The sequence below is a fragment of the Haliotis rufescens genome, unplaced genomic scaffold (genome assembly GCF_023055435.1).
Source record: "Haliotis rufescens isolate VD_foot unplaced genomic scaffold, xgHalRufe1.0.p SCAF_20, whole genome shotgun sequence".
NCBI classification, from domain to species: Eukaryota; Metazoa; Mollusca; class Gastropoda; order Lepetellida; family Haliotidae; genus Haliotis; species Haliotis rufescens.
The window spans coordinates 3,668,103-3,692,319 of NW_025963891.1; the positions used below are offsets into that span (position 1 = coordinate 3,668,103).

General features: G+C 42.6%; 1 protein-coding gene across 3 annotated transcripts in view; it reads left to right on the plus strand.

Moving 5' to 3' along the window:
* The first annotated feature begins 312 nt into the window (after positions 1-312).
* LOC124142701 (neuronal acetylcholine receptor subunit alpha-10-like) overlaps positions 313-24,217 on the plus strand; it is a 233,111-nt gene continuing 209,206 nt past the window's right edge. For all 3 annotated transcript variants that reach the window (XM_046511290.2, XM_048400757.1, XM_048400758.1), the window contains exon 1: positions 313-425. The gene's annotated coding sequence lies outside the window, so the exon portion shown is untranslated. The remainder of the gene's footprint in view (positions 426-24,217) is intronic.

The following is a 24,217-nucleotide window of genomic DNA, read 5'->3' on the forward strand; positions in this document are numbered from 1 at the left end:
CACTTCTTCTCTCCATCGAAACTTGCCCCATCTATTCACCCTAGATTCACATGTCCAAAATAATCGACAATTGCTTTTGCCCGCTCTGCCGAACCCGATCGAGTATGACCAGTTTAACAAGTCTTCAAAAGCATCACGTCAAGACTGTCAGCTGAGCGAGGGGAGGAAATCATTTGGGTTCTCCATGTATGGGTAGAACGAACCTTGTGTGGGTTACAATGTCTCCATAAACAATCTCGCGTGCACTTTCTTGATTTGTGCTCTGTAACCCTCGTGGAAGAAGGCAGCTGACGCATGCGCAGACCTAACTGCCTGGTGGTGAACAAGCCAGCTCATTGATCGCGTAGAGCCTGGCAGTGGAGCAGTGGAGGTATAGATAGCAAGCCGTGGCACTGGCCTCTCATTTCTCCCATCACCAACACACGGTAAGCCGTTTTATATAATCTCTTCATACAGCCACAGAGTTACTTAGCCCAGCGTCTAGATTTCTGACTTATCAGGAAATAATCTAGGGTTGGTGCAGCTGGTTCCACGTTTGACGAGGACATTTGTTTACGGTTTAGGGGCAACTAAGGACTTCCATTTGTTATTATCATAGTGACCATCACAATCCAGGGGAAATACCGGCTTCCTTGATGTTTATCTCTCACATGAAGACAATCAAGACATGGCACCAGCTACAACATAAAGAACACCGAACGATCGTTTCTGCTGCGGAGTCACTGAAGCATTTAGTGTCACTGTGAGTGCGATGCTGATTCCGTTACTAACTAGCTTATTGTCTTAGGAAATGCTCCACTTACAGGCTTCTTACATCTGGAGGAGGACTCTCGGGGCGGCTCAGTCAGACACTGACACCGTAGACCGGTGCTGTAAATGTCAGCATGTCTCACAAGACATAGCTGTGTAATGAGGCCACCTATAAGTGAGTCTTGTCCTGACCTTTCTGTGGTTCAGTATTCCACCACAGCCACCACTTAGTACTGCTTCCAGCTTACCTGTTCCGCCCATCATTGTCGGTTCCTCATCCAAACGTCTTCCTTCCATCTGCTTCCGGAATGCCCCGTCTCATGCAGCGCATACACACACCCCACACAGCAAGTGTTATGAGGAGACGCCCCTCACACTTCAGTAGGTGTGTCATGTAATGTCACATATCTTCAGCACACAGGGTAGGGAAGAGAATTTGTGGATGTCAACTTCTTTATTATGAAGAACACAACGTTTTGGAGTATATACTATATACACCCAAACGTTGTGTTCATCTGATGAAGGAGTAAGTTATATACTCCGAAACGACGTGTTCATCTTATGAAGGAGTTATTAATATACTTCGAAACGTTGTGTTCCTCATAATAAAGGGGTTGTCATCCGTAAATTCTCTTCTTTCTGTTTATCACTTCTAAATGCCTTTTCAAAGGTATGTGACTTGTTATATGACGTTTATGTAAAACACTGCTGTTCCATATATAGAGTACCTCCGTCACACGTGTGAGGAACAGGTCGGATGTGTGTTGGATTTGCCATTAATTCTTTGGAGGATACCTGTTGTATGTATATAGCGTTATAAAGTGTGTAGTGTGTGGAATAACACGGTGCATGTTATGCTGGACACGTGTAATTATTGCACACATTGTGCACGTGTGTAACGTAACGTTTTTAATGCATTGCTATCGGCCATAGCTGCACGGTTCAGTGGTGTGAACCACACGCTCAAAGTATTGCCACCTAACATTCCTCTGGACTACAGGCTCCAGGTGTATGACAATTGCTATCAGTCTGTGCTACACGCTTCGTGTATATGGCACCTTATATTAATTTGAGCTACACAGGCTTCAGAATATACCACGTGACATAACACTGTACTACACGCTTCGGATACATGACACCTGACATTAGTCTGGACAACATGCTCCAGGTATATGACACCTGACATTAGTCTGGACAACATGCTCCAGGTATATGACACCTGACATTAGTCTTTTCTACACACTTGAGGTACATAACACCTTATACCAGTCTGGGAGATACGCTCCAGGTATGTAACACCTGACATTTGTCTGAGCGACACCCTACAGGTATGTAACACCTGACATTTGTCTGAGCGACACGCTATAGGTATGTTACACCTGACATTTGTCTGAGCGACACGCTCCAGGTACATAACACCTTATATTAGTCTGAAAGATACGCACCGGGTACATAACACCTTATATTAGTCTGAGCCACACGCTCCAGGTACATGACACCTGACATTTGTCTGGACGTCCTGGCTCCAGGTATATTGCACCTTATATTAGTCTGAGCCACACGCTCCAGGTACATGACACCTGACATTTGTCTGGACGTCCTGGCTCCAGGTATATTGCACCTTATATTAGTCTGAGCCACACGCTCCAGGTACATGACACCTGACATTTGTCTGGACGTCCTGGCTCCAGGTATATTGCACCTTATATTAGTCTGAGCCACACGCTCCAGGTACATGACACCTGACATTTGTCTGGACGTCCTGGCTCCAGGTATATTGCACCTTATATTAGTCTGAGCCACACGCTCCAGGTACATGACACCTGACATTTGTCTGGACGTCCTGGCTCCAGGTATATTGCACCTTATATTAGTCTGAGCCACACGCTCCAGGTACATGACACCTGACATTTGTCTGGACGTCCTGGCTCCAGGTATATTGCACCTTATATTAGTCTGAGCCACACGCTCCAGGTACATGACACCTGACATTTGTCTGGACGTCCTGGCTCCAGGTATATTGCACCTTATATTAGTCTGAGCCACATGCTCCAGGTACATAACACCTGTCTCGGTTTCGCAGGGATCACGTACGCTCATGCTGTAGCATGAAAATTTAAGAATTGGCGTTTCCACGCATCGGTGTGGGGTGTCAGTGTGTCTCACGGGAAAACAACACAAGCTTATAGGTCATCTTCATACTGTTACAGCCAACTGATACTGATCCCAAATAGTTCTGCGCCAGCTGTGACGACATACTCCGCGTCTCTATCAAACATTAATAAATCATCGGAAGCCTTTTTATAACAGATGTCAGGAGTACGTAATGAGAAATGTAATCATATAGTTTTTTGTTGGTGAAGCATTCAAAAGTGCTGCTCTTTGTGCTACTGCGTTGCAGTCAACCACAGCGGTAGCTAATCCCTTGTGAACTGGAAGCAGAGTAATTTCAAGTATTGAGAACACAACTTATACATCTTGATGAGTGTAAGTCAACCCCTGTGGGGCTGAATATGAAGACATACGATAAGATGCAAGTAGTCTTGCAAGGATTACTATGGGGAGTAATGGAGAATCTAACGTGCATTCAGGTTGAACACGGGCAGTGGCGTAAGTTTCAAGACGAGGCGGGACAGAACATATCAAAACATGTTTCCACTAACACTCAACCAACCTACCCGAGCATTCCCCTTCTGTCTCCTCTTACCCAAAACCTACCCGTGCAATTCAAGCACTGTCTCCACTAACCCCAAACCTACCCGTGCAATTCAAGCACTGTCTCCACTAACTCCAAACCTACCCGTGCAATTCAAGCACTGTCTCCACTAAAACAACACCTACCCGTGCAATTCAAGCACTGTCTCCACTAACCCCAAACATACCCGTGCTATTCAAGCACTGTCTCCACTAAAACCACACTTACCCGTGCAATTCAAGCACTGTCTCCACTAAAACAAAACCTACACGAGCACTGCAAGCACTGTCTCCACTAAAACAATATCTACCAGAGTATTGCAAGCACTGTCTCAACTAAAACAACACCTACCCGTGTATTGCAAGCACTGTCTCCACTAAAACAAAATCTATCAGAGCATTGCAAGCACTGACTCCACTAAAACAAAACCTCCCCGTGCATTGCAAGCAATGTCTCCACTAACACAAAACCTACACGAGCACTGCAAGCACTGTCTCCACTAAAACAAAATCTACCAGAGTATTGCAAGCACTGACTCCACTAAAACAAAACCTTCCCGTGCATTGCAAGCACTGTCTCCACTAAAACAAAACCTACACGAGCATTGCAAGCACTGTCTCCACTGAAACAAAACCTACACGAGCATTGCAAGCACTGTCTCCTCTAACCTAAAACCTACCTAAGCATTGCTTTTCTATCTCCTCTAACACAAAACCTACCCGAGCATTGCCATCATTGCCTCCTCTAACACAAAACCTACCGGAGCATTGCCCACCTGTCTTCATTAATACTAAACCTACCCGAGCATTGCCCTCCTGTCTCTATTAATACAAAACCTACCCGAGCATTGCCCTCCTGTCTCTATTAATACTAAACCTACCCGAGCATTGCCCTCCTGTCTCTATTAATACTAAACCTACCCGAGCATTGCCCTCCTGTCTCAATTAATACTAATCCTACCCGAGCATTGCCCTCCTGTCTCCATTAATACTAAACCTACCCGAGCATTGCCCTCTTGTCTCCTCCTGTGAAATTCCTGAAAAAAAAGACTGTTGTCAGTCTTGCTGTGTGATGTCGCACGATGTCTTGTTGGAAAATGAGCTTCGCTTATTGTATTGGAAGGACATGTGGCCAAAGAATCTCATCCGTGTACCGTTGTGCCGTTAACTTCCCCATACGTTACACCAAGCCTGTTCTACAAATGTAGGAGATGGCTGCCCACATCATCACACTACCACCACCAATTCTGTCCACAGGTTTGCAGTTTCGTGCATAACGTTCCCCGCGACGCCTGTCAACACGATGTCCACCACCCGCACGGCGAAGCACCAAACGTGACTCGTCACCACACCAAACTTGTCCCCAACGCAGTTGTGGCCTTACTCTGTGACCTTGACATCATTGACGTCGTAAAAATGACATCACGAAGTGGTCGTCTAGCGCGAATCCGTTCAGCGCGTAAACGTTTAGGCACTGTCTTGGCTGACATTTTACGCAATCCTGATTTGCCGTATTTGAAGAGGTGGCCGTGGCGGTTCTTTCACGAAAGTGACGTAGCCGTATGAATCTGTCCTCTGCTCTATAAGTGATACCTGGTCGACCTGGTCGTGGAAGGTCACGTGTGTCTGATAATGTTTCCACAGTCTTGTAATGGTGCTTGGTGCTAGGTGGAAAAAACCTGGCTAAGATGATTCTTCTGTTTGCAGTCTTCTGATGGCGTTGTTGCGTTGGGCTTCCGTCAGTCGTAGCATTTGTTCGCTGCTCTCTTGCTGTACGATTGTGGTGTCATGCAAATGGACATCCAACAAGTGATGTTGCACGTGCATGTCATGATGGTGTCTTTCAGCGCGATTTCTTCATCTTTTCACCAAAGTTCTGCAGTACCTTATTTTTTTCACACAATCCATGCAGAAATGATAAATTCATTTTTGGTATTAATTTTGCATGGATGTCGGCAACACTCTGTTAGATATCTGCTACTGTTCCGTTTTTGTGTGTGCAGAATATAAGTGCAAATGAGGGTTTAATGAGTCGTGGATGGTACTGAATGCTTATAACTCAACACTGAGTATTTCTTTTTTCTAAGTGTGATGCTGATACTGGTGACGGATGCCGTCCAACACAACAGTAGAACGCCACAAGCCTGGTAGAGCGAGCCAGACATTAATTTCTTTTGTGACTCAGCCATTCCCAATTGTCATGAACGATTCTCATTTGTCTTCTATTTGTATGAGCAGATACATTACCTGATCAAAGAGGTGGACGAAATGTGTTCAAATGCTCTCAAAAGGTGAAATTGTCTTAGCTATTGACATCATGATGCACTGTCGTAGATAGTTCACACTTTACCATCTGCAGTTTATAAAGATCGGTTGTTTCCGCTTGAGATAATTATATAATCAATACACTGCCGTAATACATCGCCTTAACATGTAATCCATCTTATTTTCGCGCCATTATTGGTTATTTACCTTTCCGCACGTGAAGCCATGCTATGTATTTGGGTTTTGTAATAGTGCAGTGACTCATAGCTTCGATCTGTACAAAACTGATGCCCCCGCACTCAGCTAGGCACTGCGTTATATATATATATATATATATATATATATATATATATATATGGTTCGGTTTGTTGTTTAACGCCGCACTCAGCAATATCCCAGCTATATGACAGGCGGTCTGTAAATAATCAAGTCTGGACCAGATAATCCAGTGACTGATCATGAGTATCGATCTAGCGCAATCTCATGAAAAGGACTCTCTGTATTTTCAGGGTAAGAAATGAATGATTGAATTAATTTCTGTATTTCCTCCAGAATTAACATCCAAACATTTCTCCATGTGAGCTTGGGAAAGTATCCCAGGTGTAGCTGGTGCTATATGTATCCCCCGGTCTGTGATTACTATATCATTGTATACAATTTATAAGCAATACACTAGCTTGTCGTTAAACCACTGGCTAGTCTCGACGGGGTTCAGGTTCGACTCCCAGCATGTACGATACCCACCTATGGTGTCCCTCGCTGTTACATGGATTGAATATTGCTGAAAACGGAGTTAAACAAAACTCACTCACTCATTCACTCGCACATGGTAACTTATTTATTTCTTATAAAATTGCAGTATAACTTCATGTATAGTCCATGGCGGTGTGGAAAATGGGGGGAGGGGGAGAGGTGGGGTGGGGGGGAGGGGGGTGGGTGGGGTCACGGGTCATGTACTAGTTCGATGGTGCTGGTAAGATGAAAACATATTGCTGGTCGCACCGCCTCTGCACGGAAGCAACGGTACAGATAGATCAATACCACTCTTTTTCGACTTCATAGGAGTTCCGTTATAACTGTTATTTTCGATGTAACTTTAGTGGGTTTAAGGCTTTATACGTCTATTTAGGCCCAGTTAATGTGAACCAGTTTCAATCACTGCATGGAAACCGCAAATGAAAAGATTCCAGTGAATTTCTCCGTAGAAGCAACCATGAAGAAAATGTGTCCGTCAGGGCTATTACCCCGAGTCTCTGACACATGTTAGCATTGATAAGGCGGAAGAACGAACATGCTTTCGAGGACCGGTCTTCAGACTGCACTGATGTATGTATGTATGTCGTCCATGTGAGGACGTCGAAGACGTCGAAGTGAGGTATCCGTCCTGGAGGTAGTGGGCCCATTAGACCACCCCATCCAAGTCAAGTGAATGGACCGAAAATAAATACTCACCCGTCAAGGTCATCTGAGGAGAAGCGTCTATGTCAGATTATCAATCCTAGTGGGCAATTGATTCTCCAGTGTGGCAGTGGAGAGTTCCGCCCTGCTTGGTGCTTCGCATGTCAGCTTTACCATCACAGGCCCCTGTTTGCAAACGCCTGGCCATTCATTTTTCTGATGGACGATACAGCAAGACCATTCAACGGACACAGAGGGCGCAGTAGCATTTACATAGGGTTATCGTTGATGGTAGAAGGTTGTGACGTGGGTCCGGTTAAGACTTTGCCTGCTGGAATGAGATGGGAAGATGTCCATTGAGAATGTAAGCAGTGATGTAATGGATGAGTTGCAGTGGGAGTGGGGGAATGTAAGCAGTGATGCAGTAGCAAGAATAGAGGCTAGGTGTGTATCTCGTGTATTGGTTACGGTGAAGAGAGGCTAGGTGTGTATCTCGTGTATTGGTTACAGAGAATAGAGGCTAGGCGTGTATCTCGTGTATTGTTACAGTGAAGAGAGGCTAGGCGTGTATCTCGTGTATTGGTTACAGTGAAGAGAGGCTAGGCGTGTATCTCGTGTATTGGTTACAGTGAAGAGAGGCTAGGCGTGTATCTCGTGTATTGGTTACAGTGAAGAGAGGCTAGGTGTGTATCTCGTGTATTGTTACAGTGAATAGAGACTAGGTGTGTATCTCGTGTGTTGGTTACAGTGAATGGAGGCTAGGTGTGTATCTCGTGTATTGGTTACAGAGAATAGAGGCTAGGTGTGAATCTCGTGTATCGGTTACAGAGAATAGAGGCTAGACGTGTATCTCGTGTATTGGTTTCAGTGGGTAAAGGGGTGAGGCTAAGTGTCTTTATCGCGTAAGGAATTGCAGTGTTCAATGCGTGGTTCTTGTGTATGGGTTGAAGTGAACCAGATATGCCACAGGAATAGTGATTTTTTATGGATGTAGATTCATTCTACACAGATTGGACATTTATTGACAATAACAAGAAAGACCTGAAGCAGCCATCACGTTCATGACAAACTAGTATGTACGTTCAGGTTTCAATATTCACGGAGCATTTTGTAAACGGCCACTACACGATATGTCACGATGACCCAAGCCTTTCAATAATCTCATATTTAGTCCCACATTCAACGTTGCCGAAACGCTGGGAGAACGTTGCGTCGGATGTGGTATGAACCATGAGAAATAATTACTTCCTAAAAACCGCCTATATTTCAAGTCGCTGATAGACGTCAATTGGAAAACGTTCGTTCACCTTCACTGTTTTAGACTTGCTGTCTACAAGTAGTAAAATGTTCATGATCCATATGAACATCGGATCATTTGCAGAAGCATGGAAAACCGGCGACTCAGTGACCAGAGGCACCAAGACGTTCAGAGCTCTTTTCGATTAACCGTCCCAATATCTGCTGCTGGAGAATACAAATACCACATTGGCCTTAATTAAAATGTTATCTCTACATTGAACTACTAGTCAAAGGAACATTGAATCCGACTCACCCACTGTGTCTTTGGTAGTTAGTTAATATACAAATAAATACACAGGTGTAGTTAATTGAACCTAACAACAACACCGTGTGGCAACAACACATATAAATCTTCCAAATAGATTCTAACACCATTGAGTACAAAATATATCACAAAAAAACTGTCCTTTCCGTCTTCCCAAGCCAAATCATTTTGGACACCCTTGTCACACTGTAAAACTATGTTGCCCTATAGAGTTAAGCTGTGTCGTCCTATAGAGTTAAGCTGTGTCGTCCTATAAAGTTAAGCTGTGTCGTCCTATAGAGTTAAGCTGTGTCGTCCTATAGAGTAAATCAGTGTTGTCCTATAGAGTTAAGCTGTGTTGTCCCATAGAGTTAAGCTGTGTTGTCCTATAGAGTTAAGCTGTGTTGTCCTATAAAGTTAAGCAGTGTCGTCCTATAGAGTTAATCAGTGTTGTCCTATAGAGTTAAGCTGTGTTGTCCTATAAAGTTAAGCAGTGTTGTCCTATAGAGTTAAGCAGTTTTGTCCTATAGAGTTAAGCTGTGTCGTCCTATAGAGTTAAGCTGTGTTGTCCTATAGAGTTAAGCTGTGTCGTCCTATAGAGTTAAGCTGTGTTGTCCTATAGAGTTAAGCTGTGTCGTCCTATAGAGTTAAGCTGTGTTGCCCTATAGAGTTAAGCTGTGTCGTCCTATAGATTTAAGCTGTGTTGTCCTATAGAGTTAAGCTGTGTTGTCCTATAGAGTTAATCAGTGTTGTCCTATAGAGTTAAGCTGTGTTGTGCTATAGAGTTAATCAGTGTTGTCCTATAGAGTGAATCTGTGTTTTCCTATAGATTTAAGCTGTGTCGTCCTATAGATTTAAGCTGTGTTGTCCTATAGAGTTAAGCTGTGTCGTGAGATGAGCTGATGAGACCTTTTGAGATCAGTTGAGGTGACCTGGGTTCAAGTAAGGATAAGATATATGGATGAACAACTTCTTTATTACATTTAGGAGCGACGTTTCGGTGTAGGTTCTAACACCGTTATCAAGCTGTTAGAACCTACACCGAAACGTCGATCCTAATTGTAATAAGGAAGTTGTTCATCCATATATCATATCCTTACTGAGTACTCCAACTTCTAAATGCCTCTCAAAGAAAACTTCTGGGATCAGTTGAGGCAACCTGTTGAGATAAGCTTTAAGTTCAGATGACCTATCGACACAAGTTGAGATGACCTACTGATATCAACTCAGTTGCCTATTGAGTTCCGTTAAGATTACCCATTGAGATAAGTTCAGATTACCTATTTAAACCTGAGATCAAGCATTGAGATTAGTTGGGGTGGTTAAAATAGATCAGCTGGGTTGTTCTGTTGAGATAAGATGGGTTGGCCAACATCGATAAGCTGGCTTGGCCCATTGAGATTAAATGGGCTGCCCTACAAAGATCAGCTGGCTTGGCCCGTAGAGATTAGCTGTGTTGGTCAATAGTGATGATCAGCGGTGTTGACCAATAATGAGCACCTGCGACAAACGTTATTGACAACGGTCTCATTCCACAAAACGATCGCAGTGCTACGATCATAGAATTACAATCGCTATGCCCTGTGTGGAATAAGGGCCTTCAGATAAGTATTGTTCGAAGAGTTGATAGCACCATAGCTGAAATTCAGTAATGATTTACCCAGAGTGTGGTGCAACCTATCCGCGGCACTGAAACGATGAGGTTCCTTAACATCAGCATCAGTCACCTGCCTCTGTCATACCAGCCAATCAGTTTGAGGGTATATCCTGTCATAGAGCATAACGTGACAAGGCTTATTACCGCGGAGTTAACACTCTTAAAGTGGATCGCCATGAACAGTCTACAAATAAAGGCACATATTCGACAGCTATTCAGTAATAACTCAAGCACTTAATGCAAGTGTTAGACGCGAAATCACTTTGTCTGCTGGGGAAAATTGATCATTATTTAAGGAATGAATATTTGATCCGCTCTAATAGAAAAGACTACCCTGTATTACGTGCTGGTCGTAGTAAATAGACTGCAGCGCGTCACACTCCGCTATAGCTGATATGTAAACAAATCTCGTTTGACAAGAAGGGAGCGAGATCAAGCTCCTGCCATCCTTACAAGGGTGCTTTACGGGAGACAGATAAGACGAGAGGTCGTGCTGTCTCTTAGCCGGGACGGTAGCTTGACGTGAGCAGTGTTGGATGTCTACCACTGCTGCTTCCGTCCCACTGCCGTGTGCACTAAGGTGATCGTAACTTGCATACCTTAACATAGACTTGCGACAATCGTAGAGCTACGATCGCTTTTGAGGAACGGGGCTTTCATGCGTTCACATGAATATGAAACGATTTGGCCAGCCATAACATCCACATTTCTTGCAAACAATAACCTTTCTTTGACATTCGCATGTAAACCAGAAACCTTCAGAATCACCTGCATTCCATGTAACACCATAAAATTCCGTGACATCCTCTGTCTCATAAACCATATCCTTCCTGTGACATCCACTGTCTTATAAACCATATTCCTCCCGTGACAACCACTGTCTTATAAACCATATTCCTCCCGTGACATCCACTGTCTTATAAACCATAACTTTCCCGTGACATCCACTGTCTTATAAACCATAACTTTCCCGTGATATCCACTGTCTTGTAAACATAACCTTATTGTAACATTCGCTGTCTTATAAACCATAACTATCCCGTGACCATCACTGTCTTATACCCCCATAACTTTCCCGTGACATCCACTGTCTTGTAAACCATAACCCTCCCGTGTCACCTGCATGTCCACAACCTTATCGTGACATCCACTGTCTTATAAACCATAACCTTCCCGTGATATCCACTGTCTTGTAACACCATAACCTTCCCGTGACATCCACAGTCTTGTAAACCATATTCATCCCGTGACATCCTCTGTCTTATAAATCATAACTTTCCTGTAATATTCACTGTCTTATAAACCATAACTTTCCTGTGACATCCACTGTCTTGTAAACCATAACTTTCCCGTGATATCCACTGTCTTGTAAACCATAACCTTCCTGTGACATCCACTGTCTTGTAAACCATAACTTTCCCGTGACATCCACTGTCTTGTAAACCATAACTTTCCCGTGACATCCACTGTCTTGTAAACCATAACTTTCCCATGACATCCACTGTCTTGTAAACCATAACCTTTCCGTGTCACCTGCATGTCCACAACCTTATCGTGACATCCACTGCCTTGTCAACGACATCCTTCCCGTGACATGCTGTTCCTTTTACATCTTTCTTTTTCGTCCTCATATGACATACGTCACATTCAGACAAGACTGCAGCCGCTGTAACTATTCATTCAGGTGTTGGAGTAACACGGTGAGCTAATTGCCATGTCCATCAAGAAAGTCAACACTTTCCCATTCACAGCTATCAGTTTTGTACGTTCCACAAATTGGGTAATACGCTCTCCGTACTTTGTAGAAAATACCCAAAGGGGCTTTATATGTGCCCGTAAAGAAGAAAAGTGATGAAAAACATCACATCATATAACATGACATCTTGATATAAATAATGGCAATTCGACGGCACTGTTTGACATTAAAACTAATTCATAAAATCCTTTTGACATTCCCCGACTACTCTGGAACAGTTATATACAGAAAATATTCTTTGATCATTCAGACACGTTCCATTTGTAGCCTGTGTGTCGACATGATTAAACATCGATACCATTCTTGCCCGAAATGTGTATTCGTGTCTACACCCTCACATAATGCAGTAATAAAATTAGAATTCTTCATTCTAAAGTGTGGTTCGTGTGTACTTTCTCCCTTAAAGCAATATTATCATATCAAGTGTGTAGATAACTACGGAAGCCTTTTAGGGCCATTTGTTTTTTAAATTTTTTCGATACTATCTTGAAATTTCAAGATACTTAGTTGAAATTTCAAGTTACTATCTTGAAATTTCAAGATACTAAGTTGAAATTTCAAGATACTCAGTTGAAATTTCAAGATAAAGAAGTTGAAATTTCAAGATACTAAGCTGAAATTTCAAGATACTAAGTTAAAATTTCAAGATACTAAGTTGATATTTCAAGATTATTCACTTCAAACGTATTTTTACATCTTAGGATGTTAAAAACTTAGTATCTTGAAATTTCAACTTAGTATCTTGAAATTTCAACTTAATATCTTGAAATTTCAACTTAATATCTTGAAATTTCAATTTAATATCTTGAAATTTCAACTTAGTATCTTGAAATTTCAACTTAATATCTTGAAATTTCAAGATAGTATCTTGAAATTTCAACTTAGTATCTTGAAATTTCAAGATAGTATCGAAAAAAACAAAAAAAACAAATGGCCCTAAAAGGATTCCGTAGATAACAGTGGTGTTCATGTGTAATAATACGGTGTTAAGTCCTAACAATGTAACAATGTGCCAGTCCTCTGTAACTAACTTATGTCACTTATCGGTCATACGTCCCTGTGGAATTCAGGGCCACACTTAATCCCCAGTGTCACGTGATTGTCGTAGGTATCGACCTCACTCCGGTTAGGTTGGTCTCGCGGTGTGACGGCCGATGTCATTTTACCCGAGCGGTGTTGGATGTTCATGCTATTAACCACTAGTTTGCCTGGCCCATACTCACATAATCAGCCATAAGCATAAAGAATACTATAATGGTAATCTCGAATGCTGTTAGTAGTTCTATGAGTGACGTCTTGACGGACAGAAACGTCTTCCACCTTGTGAGTGAGTGAGTGAGTGAGTGAGTGAGTGAGTGAGTGAGTGAGTGAGTGAGTGAGTGAGTGAGTGAGTGAGTGAGTGAGTGAGTGAGTGAGTGAGTGAGTGAGTGAGTGAGTGAGTATGGTTTTACGCCGCTTTTAGCAATATTCCAGCAATACACAGCGGGGAACACCAGAAACGGGCTTCACACATTGTACCCATGTCGGGATTCGAATGGATTCGAACCTGGGTCTTCGGCGTGACGAGCGAACGCTTTAACCACTAGACTACCCGACCGCCCCTGCACCTTATGAGAGACTACCCCTTCCACATCTTGACAAGATAAGGTATAGACACTTTCTAGCTGCAATATTTACCTCTTCTGAAAGAGAACAGCATTGATGCGCAAATAAATGAACATTTCTGATTCACGCAATGAGAGACATTTGACATTTGCAAGACGGAATGAATATGATATATGTATCACACTGAAATAGATTTCAGTCATTTTCAACGGAAATCTTTGATTAGTCGCCCAACCTAACTGTCAGTCGCCCAGGGCAACACAGACCGTCACCCAATGCTTATTAACGACATCTTTGTGTTCAATAGTGGTGTTATTGCTGTCATAACTGAGCACATATAGGGATTTATTTCAATAATAGAGAGAGGATATGCATACATGTTTTCCAAATACCATCATGTTTTTTCTCATTGACTGAATGACAACAGTTGATATTGTTCTCATGAGCGCAATCACTAGACCAAATATTTACCTTCTTTTATTCATAACGTTCTATTCAATATCTGTGATATTTTTTATTTATTTTGTACTTTAGTAATATTCGACCGAAACTGTTCTTTCAGGACCAGTTTATTTATAAAGTATCCTAACCAAGACGTTATCCATCCTTTGCTTGAAGATATCAATGCAATTTTTGTGACGTCATGGTGTCGGAGAGAATCGATTTCGGTGTATATACACTATATGGAGGAGAGTTGGGTTTGGTTATTCTGAGATGTTATACGTTATCAATACATGATATGTAACACGTATTGATACAGATCAGTATTTATTTGGCTGCAGCACAGGTGGTACGTGTTCTTAATGAGGGCCACTTTACAGTGTGGATCGCCGCGCCAGCATTGATAACATATCGAGTGAGAATACACTTCGTATTCATCATTGGACATCACTGTTTATGGACATCATACGAATAATTGGGGTGTGAATTGCCTAGTGCATAAAGCGTTGGGTCGTCCTGTAGAACAATCGGGTTCGATTCCCAAAATGGCAACAATTCTTAAGCCCATTCTTGATGTTTCCTACATAATGGCTGGAATATTGCTCAGAGAGACACAACTAAATTAAAAACGACAAAACCCTTCTTGATTATCCGCCGAAACAAATTCCATTTGGCGTAAAGGGCAAAATAGCCGTAAAACTTATATGAATGGACCACTAAAAATCAGTGATGACACCAGGTGTTCACGAAAAGGGCACACATGTCCTGCCCTTCTCACTCTTTCATGAACGTCTTGCTGTGATGTATGTTTAGCAGGACTTTGTAGTACTTATAATGCCCGCTCATGTGTCAATATGACCTTGGTTTATATGAGCGCAAATGTACCTTCTTGCAAGGTTGACTTGATGGAATGAGGATGAGGGTAGTTCACATGCCTGACACAACTAACGGACCAGTCCGAAACTGTCTGCTTTGGCTGCGAGACGTCGTCCGGCTGAAATGAGATAAAACTCATCTCTTGAACCTACGAGGGGTTGCTTAAAAGTTCTGAGTCTAACTATGATGGACTGCGTTGATAGAATTGGCTGCTAATTATTTCCAAAATAATCCCCTCCGAGGCCCACACACTCCTGCCAACGATGTTGGAGTGCCTGGATCCCACTGGTGTTGAGGCGTCCTCTTGGTGGTGTAAAACGTTCTCCACAGCAGACATGACGTAATCATTATTTGCATAATTTTTGTCAGATAATTCTTTCAAGTTTGGAAAGCTGTGAAAAGATGACGGTGCCAAATCGGGTGAATACGGAAGATGTTTAAAGACTTTCAAGCTAAAACATGCATTGCAGATATGGTGACATGAGACTTGTGCACGGGTGAATTGACCCGTGGGACAACACACTTTTAGCAAGTTTTCCATGACGATTAGCCTTCATATTCCCACGTATTTGCCTAAATAGATTTGTATGACATTGGCCATTAATGGTCGGACATTTCGGGAGGTAGTCCACCGGAAGTCCCTTGTAATCCCAGAAAACCGACGCCATCATGCTTGCCAGCAGACTTTGACTTCTTCGGAAGGGGAGGTGTCAGTGGTGGTGATAGTTATAGACCCCAAAACCCATTCACGGTTTACATGTCGCTCGGGGGCACGGGTGGCCCAGTCGTCTAAGGCGCCGCGATTCGCTGTGCAGAATTGCGTCCCTTGGGCACGCCAGAAACCTATGATTGTGGGTTCGAATCCCGGTTCGCCCCGATTATGTTTTTAGGTTTGTCAGCACCATACCCATGCTCGTGGGTTTCACCGAAGTGGTAAACGTCTGAGACCTGCAACAGTTCGGGCTTTCCTCCCACATTAAGCTGACACGCCGCGATATAACTGGAATACTGTTAAAAGCGGCGTTAAACGCAACTCACTCACTCACTCACATGTCGCTCAACAAAGTCAGCAGGGCATGCTTCCAAACAACGTCAACTCTCAGGAGAGTTGGACCTGGAGCGTTTGTGGTCAGGATTTCCCAGCGTGCTGAACCCTTTACTTCGCCCAGTTCATGAGTGATGTTCTCATGGGTGATACCTACTCTATTGTCGATGTGATGTGTGGTGAGTCGTCGAGCATTCATAGCCATATCATATATTGTATCAACATGTTCCTAAGTTCATTCGATCACCGCTAAGGCTCTCTTTTCACCTCTTGAACGCGGATGTCTTCCCCTTAACAGTGGCAAAAGAATCCTCTAAAGTTGGCACCATGTCCGCATGGATGGATGATGGAGTTAGAACTTTCAGTTAAATTTATTGTTGACAGCGCGGTTACCAAATGTGTCCTTTTTCATCAACAAAAACTACATAGTTACTTTGATAATGCAGAAATATTCTGCCTGGTTGTGTATTTGGTTCAAATGCAGGATTTGACCTGGGGAAATAATATACTTAATACGCGCAATGTTAAGGGTGTAAATTACATCCTACGTACTTAGGCTTAGAACGGTTAAGTTACCCCTCGTATCCCTGCTTGACATGGGCAATGTTTGTTATATTCCATTAATACATTTGCCTTATATTTGTGGTGCAAAGCTCTGTACAGTTTCAAAAAATAATAAACCATAAACACCATCCTCATCCCTAGCATTTCCCACCCCGACCGCTATAACACCTAGACTCATGCTGTTGTGAAATTCCCCTTGAACCAGGCATCAACATAGCATATATAACATCCCCAAATTCCCCACCCCTACCACCACCCCTACCACCACCCCTATCCCCACCCACACCCTCATCCCATACCTCACCCCCACAACGCACATGGTGTTTTAATGATGCTGGGATCGTGCGTGAGCTCAGCATGATCGCATACCCATAACGTCAGTTCGTAAGGATCAAACGACGTCTAACTGAGTCAACTGATCAATGTTGATATCTTGAACAACATGATGATTACTCTAATTTTGATGTATGGATGTTCAATTTAAGCTAACTCAACGTGTATCTTTAATGAACCTCAAACTACTTAAAACTCAAAGTTGATTAACAAAATGAAGCTTTTGTGATCGACGCTATCGCTCTGTTTGTTCTGTCTTGTTATGTCAAATATCAATATGGAGTACTTAACAAGCCTGCTCAAAAGCCTAGTTGACTGGGGACATGAGGATGGTAGGAGCACACATATTCAGCAAACCGAACTGTATCCCTTAAGAATCAACTATGTCTTTCAAGCTGAGTAGCATTGTTGAAGACAGTACGCTGACTCTGGCAGGTAAGCGTGAAGTCCTGCTTCATGGACTCTCGTGGTATTTACTCTCTTGATACTACAATGCTGATCCAAATCAATACGTGTCGGTTAGACAAACGGCATTACAGAAAAGAAGTCGAGTCATTTGCTCATTGGTGATACTTACGTGTTGGATTTGTATACACGATTCCTAACAATCACAGACGTAGTCTATAGAGGAATATGGTGTAATCCGAATGATGTTCGGCTGTCTACTCACTGTCCATATTTTGATCGCCTATATTATCCCCGCTGTGGTCACCCAATTCAAAGAGGGGCAGGGTAGGACGACTGCACCATATGTCTACACACGTGCTACCATTATGTACACACACCTCAAACCACCCGTATTTCTAATCGAGGCGACCAACAATTATACCTACACGGCAACCCACCCCCATGTTTGTCTATACCCGGATATCCACCCCTATATGTCTACACCCGACAAGCCACCCCTGTGTCCACACGTGGCATTCCACCCTTATGTCTACACACGACAATCCTCCCTTATGTCTACACACGACAATCCACACCTATGTCCACACGCGGCAATCCACCCCTGTATCTACACGCGGCAATCCACCCCCATGTCCACACACGGCAATCCACCCCTATGTCCACACACGGCAATCCACCCCTATGTCCACACGCGGCAATCCACCCCTGTATCTACACGCGGCAATCCACCCCCATGTCCACACACGGCAATCCACCCCTATGTCCACACACGGCAATCCACCCCTATGTCCACACACGGCAATCCACCCCTATGTCCACACACGGAAATCCACCCCTATGTCCACACACAACAATTCACCACTTTGTCCACACACAACAATTCACCCCTATGTCCACACACAACAATTCACCCCTATTTCCACACACAACAATTCACCCCTATGTCCACACATAACAATTCACCCCTATGTCCACACACAATTCACTCATATGTCCACACACGGCAATCCACCCCTGTTTACCTTTTATTCGCGGCGATTCGTCCTGCGTTTTGTACACTACAGTCGTTCCTCCGCCACCACCTCTTTACCACGTATCGTGATTAAACTGTTAGAAGCTTTAATTGGTCTGGCATGGTGAAGATTAATATAAGCCGCTACACCACGGAGGAATTACTACACACAACCTCGTGTAAAGTGAACTCATTCCAAAGCATTTTGTCATTCAGACGGCCATTTCATTTGACACGACGGTCAACCCAGCAAACATAACGTTACAAGTGAAGTTAATCGATTTAACATTTTCACTTAAATCTATGCCTCTGATATCGAGTTTCCGTTGTCTATCTGCAAGGTTCTCGCACTTCACGACGGACCTGCGTAGTGATATGTGTAGGCCTGACAGGGACGTAAACAGGCACTAGGTGACACCGGGCCCCCTCACCCAGCGCCTTCGACACCTCTAGCGGCAAGTCCATACGTCATAGAGCCTGCTGCTTCAAAAATGTCGTTTAGGTCATTTTATTGAACCTTTCACGCGGGGTCCCTTTAGATCTCCTTTATTCCGGTATCTACGTGTGACCAGCTGTATTCGGCTCTGCCACGATTCTGCCCAAACCGAACCCTGACTAATCCATATTTCTGTCAATACCGGATCACATTTACGGTCCAGAATTTACTATGATAGAAATTATTTCTTTCAAACTTATCTATGTTTCCCTTTTCTTTATCTCCTTTTATAGTCTTTCTAATCTGGACTAAACCGGGCTAAACTGTTAGTCCCACGGACGTCCGGTTTAGATAGCGTACTGTGTAGATCGTTTTTCGTTTGTGGTTTCACATTCCAGGCATCGGTCTCGATCTTTATAAAGATTATGATTGCTGTAATAGCTACTTGTATTATATATCTCTTATCTCTATATATTATGTATGCTGTAGTTACATATCGATTATGCTATAGTTATATATTATGTATGCTATAGTTACATATCCCTTATTTTATGGTTATATATTATATGTACGCTATAGTTACATACCTCTTATGTTATGGTTATGTATTGTGTATGCTATAGTAACATATCTCTTTTATGCTCTGGTTATATTATGTATGCTGTAGTTACATATCGATGATGTTATAGATATACATGATGTATGCTATAGATACATATACCATATGCTTTTATAGTTAAATATGATGTATGCTACAGATACATATACCTTATGCTATAGTTATATATGATGGATGCCATATATACATATTCCTTATGCTATGGTTATATATCATGTATGCTATAGATATATATATCTTACGCTATAGTTTTATATGATGTATGCTATAGATACATATACCTTACTCTGTAGTTATATATGATGTATGCTATAGATACATATACCTTACTCTGTAGTTAATTATGATGTATGCTATAGAAACATATACCTTACGCTATAGTTATATATGATGTATGCTATAGATATATATATCTTATGCTATAGTTATATATGATGTATGCTATAGATACATATACCTTACGCTAGAGTTATATATGATGTATGCTATAGATACATATACCTTACGCTATAGTTATATATGATGTATGCTATAGATATATATACCTTATGCTATAGTTATATATGATGCATGCTATAGATATACATACCTTATGCTATAGGTATATATGATGTATGCTATAGATACATATACCTTATGCTATAGTTATGTATGATGTATGTTATAGATACATATACCTTATGCTGTAGTTATATATGACGTATACTATATATACATATACCTTATGCTGTAGTTATATATGATGTATACTATATATACATATACCTTATGCTATAGTTATATATGATGTATGCTATAGATACATAAAGCTTATACTATAGATATAGATGATGTATGTTATAGATACACATACCTTATGCTATAGTTATATATGATGTATGCTATAGATACACATACCTTATGCTCTAGTTATATATGATGTATGCTATAGTTACATATTCCTTATCCTTTATATCAGTAGTGTACTAACCCTGGGCGTCCTTTCCCAATCTGCAATGCATCCATTAAAGCCTCGTCTCACAAAGCCATCTAACTACCCTTACACATACACTTCATGATTTCCCTTATTTCCCTCAAGAAAGTATGACTTATATTCACAGTGTATGCATCAACAGCGTAATCCGTTTCCTAGAATCTCCCCCAAAATCCATATCGGCTCAGGCCTAAAATGTCGGAACAAGGCTCCGTAAAATGTCAGTCCTTGCTAATGTCACACAAGTCGCACTAACAGTGATTTGGTTATCAGCGCACTCACATCTCTGATGTTAAGCAATCTGTCTGTTGATGATTACCGCAACTGCACAATGACGTCCCAATGGCGTACAATGACGTCCCAATGGCATACAGGGAAACTATTACAACGTCTAGACCTAGGCTGGATTGAACAATAGACCCTGGTGTACAGTCCCAACCCTGACGGCCGAATGTCAATGTCAGCGCTTTGTCCTCTTCTTCAGTTTTTTACAAACTCAATGATATTTGATATGTAGACTGTTTGTCCGACTATGTGCTAATGTTAGTGAGTGAGTAAGGTTTTACGCCGCTTTTAGCAATATTCCAGCAATATCAAGGCGGGGGACACCAGAAATGGGCTTCACACATTGTACCCATGTCGGGAATCGAACCCGGGCCTTGACGAGCGAACGCTTTAACCACTAGGCTACCCGACCGCCCCATGTGCTGTTGTGGTTGAGTTGAGTGTAGCCCCCATTTAGAGGTATTTCGGTTACAATCTCAGACCAACGTAGGACGACGCCATCAACTGACGCAGGTCCTAGACGTATATGGACCGCCTCCGTGGTCTAGTGGTAGAGTGTCCTCCCGGTGAGCGGAAGGTCGGTGGTTCGATCCCCGGCTGCGTCATACCAAAGGCGTTAAAAGATGGTACTTGTTGTTACCCTGTCTTGCCATGGTATCTCAGTGGGCTAGCACTATGAAATCGGCATTGGTCCGTACTGCTACAAGCAGCCACACACACACACACACACACACACACACACACACACACACACACACACACACACACACACACACACACACACACACACACACACACACACACACACACACACACACACACACACACACACACACACACTCACTCACACACACATTCACACACTCACACACTTACTCACACACTCACTCACTCACTCACACACTCACTCACTCACTCACTCACTCACTCACTCACACACACACACTCACACACACACACTCACACACACACATGCATGCACGTCGCTAGCACTATGAAATCGGCATTGGTCCGTACTGCTACAAGCAGCCACACACACACACACACACACACACACACACACACACACACACACTCACTCACTCACTCACACACTCACTCACTCACTCACTCACTCACTCACTCACTCACACACACACACTCACACACACACACACACACACACACTCACACACACATTCACACACTCACACACTTACTCACACACTCACTCACTCACTCACACACTCACTCACTCACTCACTCACTCACACACACACACTCACACACACACACTCACACACACACATGCATGCACGTCGCTATATAAGTGCGCGTCATTAAACCCCAATGCACCTCACCTGGACGTATATATATACAGAAACAACAATGCATAGAGAAAACCAATACACTTGTATCCCGTGAGTGTATGGTATACTGGGGGGACCCCTGAACCTCCGTGATCCTCTCTGTAATTAGTTGATGACTGTGTAGACATGACGAATGTCAGTCATCACCATGCTACATCAGTGTGAAGTGCTACTCGGAACAGAACATGTCGTTCTTCAAAGAAGGGGGGCTTTGCTTTCATGGAAATGATAGCTTACAAGGTTTTGAAGGAACAGATTGTTTACACGAACAGCAGCTATACATGGAACTGTAGACGAGCTGGATGTTGTGGGATAAATATTTAAATGTCTTACACTTGATGTAAAGGCATATCAAGGCCCCACACAATCATTGGACATGGCGTCCTTCCATCCAGACATATCGACTAGGACAAAAACTAAAGCGAATACTTGATTAATTCGAGGACTGTACACTTCTTTGTCTCCCTAATGAAGAAAAAACTGTGTGTTTGTAACCAACCTAATGGAATATTGAGCCGTGCACATGGGCCCGGTGTTAATTAAGTCTGTATTTGGAGAGGGCTAGCCATACATCGACGGTCAGGAGATATAGGAGGGGCACGGGGGACCCCGATGGGGGAGGGGCGTCTGTTCCTAGCAGATCAAAGCAGTCAGATAGTCACGGGATATGTGCTTGCATTAGCAGATGCTCAGCTATCCGAATAGTAATGCCTAAAGCTGATAGGAATTGTTGTTGATGGTTATAACGGGTGGGGATAAGTGCTGCTGCTGTTTCATTGGAGGCTAAGTACTGATGATTGTAACGGTGCAGATAAGTACTAGTAGTTGTAACGGTTGGGATAAGTACTAGTAGTTGTAACGATCGGGATAAGTACTAGTAGTTGTAATGGTAGGGATAAGTACTAGTAGTTGTAACGGATGGGATAAGTGCCGGTAGTTGTAACGGATGGGATACGTACTAGTAGTTGTAATGGTAGGGATAAGTACTAGTAGTTGTAATGGTAGGGATAAGTACTAGTAGTTGTAATGTTTGGGATAAGTACTAGTAGTTGTAACGGTTCGGATAAGTACTGGTAGTTGTAATGGTAGGGATAAGTACTAGTAGTTGTAATGGTAGGGATAAGTACTAGTAGTTGTAATGGTAGGGATAAGTACTAGTAGTTGTAATGGTAGGGATAAGTACTAGTAGTTGTAATGTTTGGGATAAGTACTAGTAGTTGTAACGGTTCGGATAAGTACTGGTAGTTGTAATGGTAGGGATAAGTACTAGTAGTTGTAATGGTAGGGATAAGAACTAGTAGTTGTAATGGTAGGGATAAGTACTAGTAGTTGTAATGGTAGGGATAAGTACTAGTAGTTGTAATGGTAGGGATAAGTGCTGGTAGTTGTAACGGTAGGGATAAGTACTAGTAGTTGTAATGGTTGGGATAAGTACTAGTAGTTGTAACGGTAGGGATAAGTGCCGGTAGTTGTAACGGTAGGGATAAGTACTAGTAGTTGTAATGGTAGGGATAAGTGCTGGTAGTTGTAACGGTAGGGATAAGTACTAGTAGTTGTAATGGTAGGGATAAGTACTAGTAGTTGTAACGGTAGGGATAAGTGCCGGTAGTTGTAACGGTAGGGATAAGTACTAGTAGTTGTAATGGTAGGGATAAGTACTAGTAGTTGTAATGGTAGGGATAAGTACTAGTAGTTGTAATGGTCGGGATAAGTGCCAGTAGTTGTAGCGGTTGGGATAAGTACTAGTAGTTGTAACGGTTGGGATAAGTACTAGTAGTTGTAATGGTAGGGATAAGTACTAGTAGTTGTAATGGTAGGGATAAGTACCGGTAGTTGTAGCGGTTGGGATAAGTACTAGTAGTTGTAATGGTAGGGATAGGTACTAGTAGTTGTAATGGTAGGGATAAGTACTAGTAGTTGTAATGGTAGGGATAAGTACTAGTAGTTGTAACGGTTCGGATAAGTACTGGTAGTTGTAATGGTTGGGATAAGTACTAGTAGTTGTAACGGTTCGGATAAGTACTAGTAGTTGTAATGTTTGGGATAAGTACTAGTAGTTGTAATGGTAGGGATAAGTACTAGTAGTTGTAATGCTAGGGATAAGTACTAGTAGTTGTAATGGTAGGGATAAGTACTAGTAGTTGTAATGGTAGGGATACGTGCTGGTAGTTGTAACGGTTTGGATAAGTAGTAGCAGTTGTAATGGTT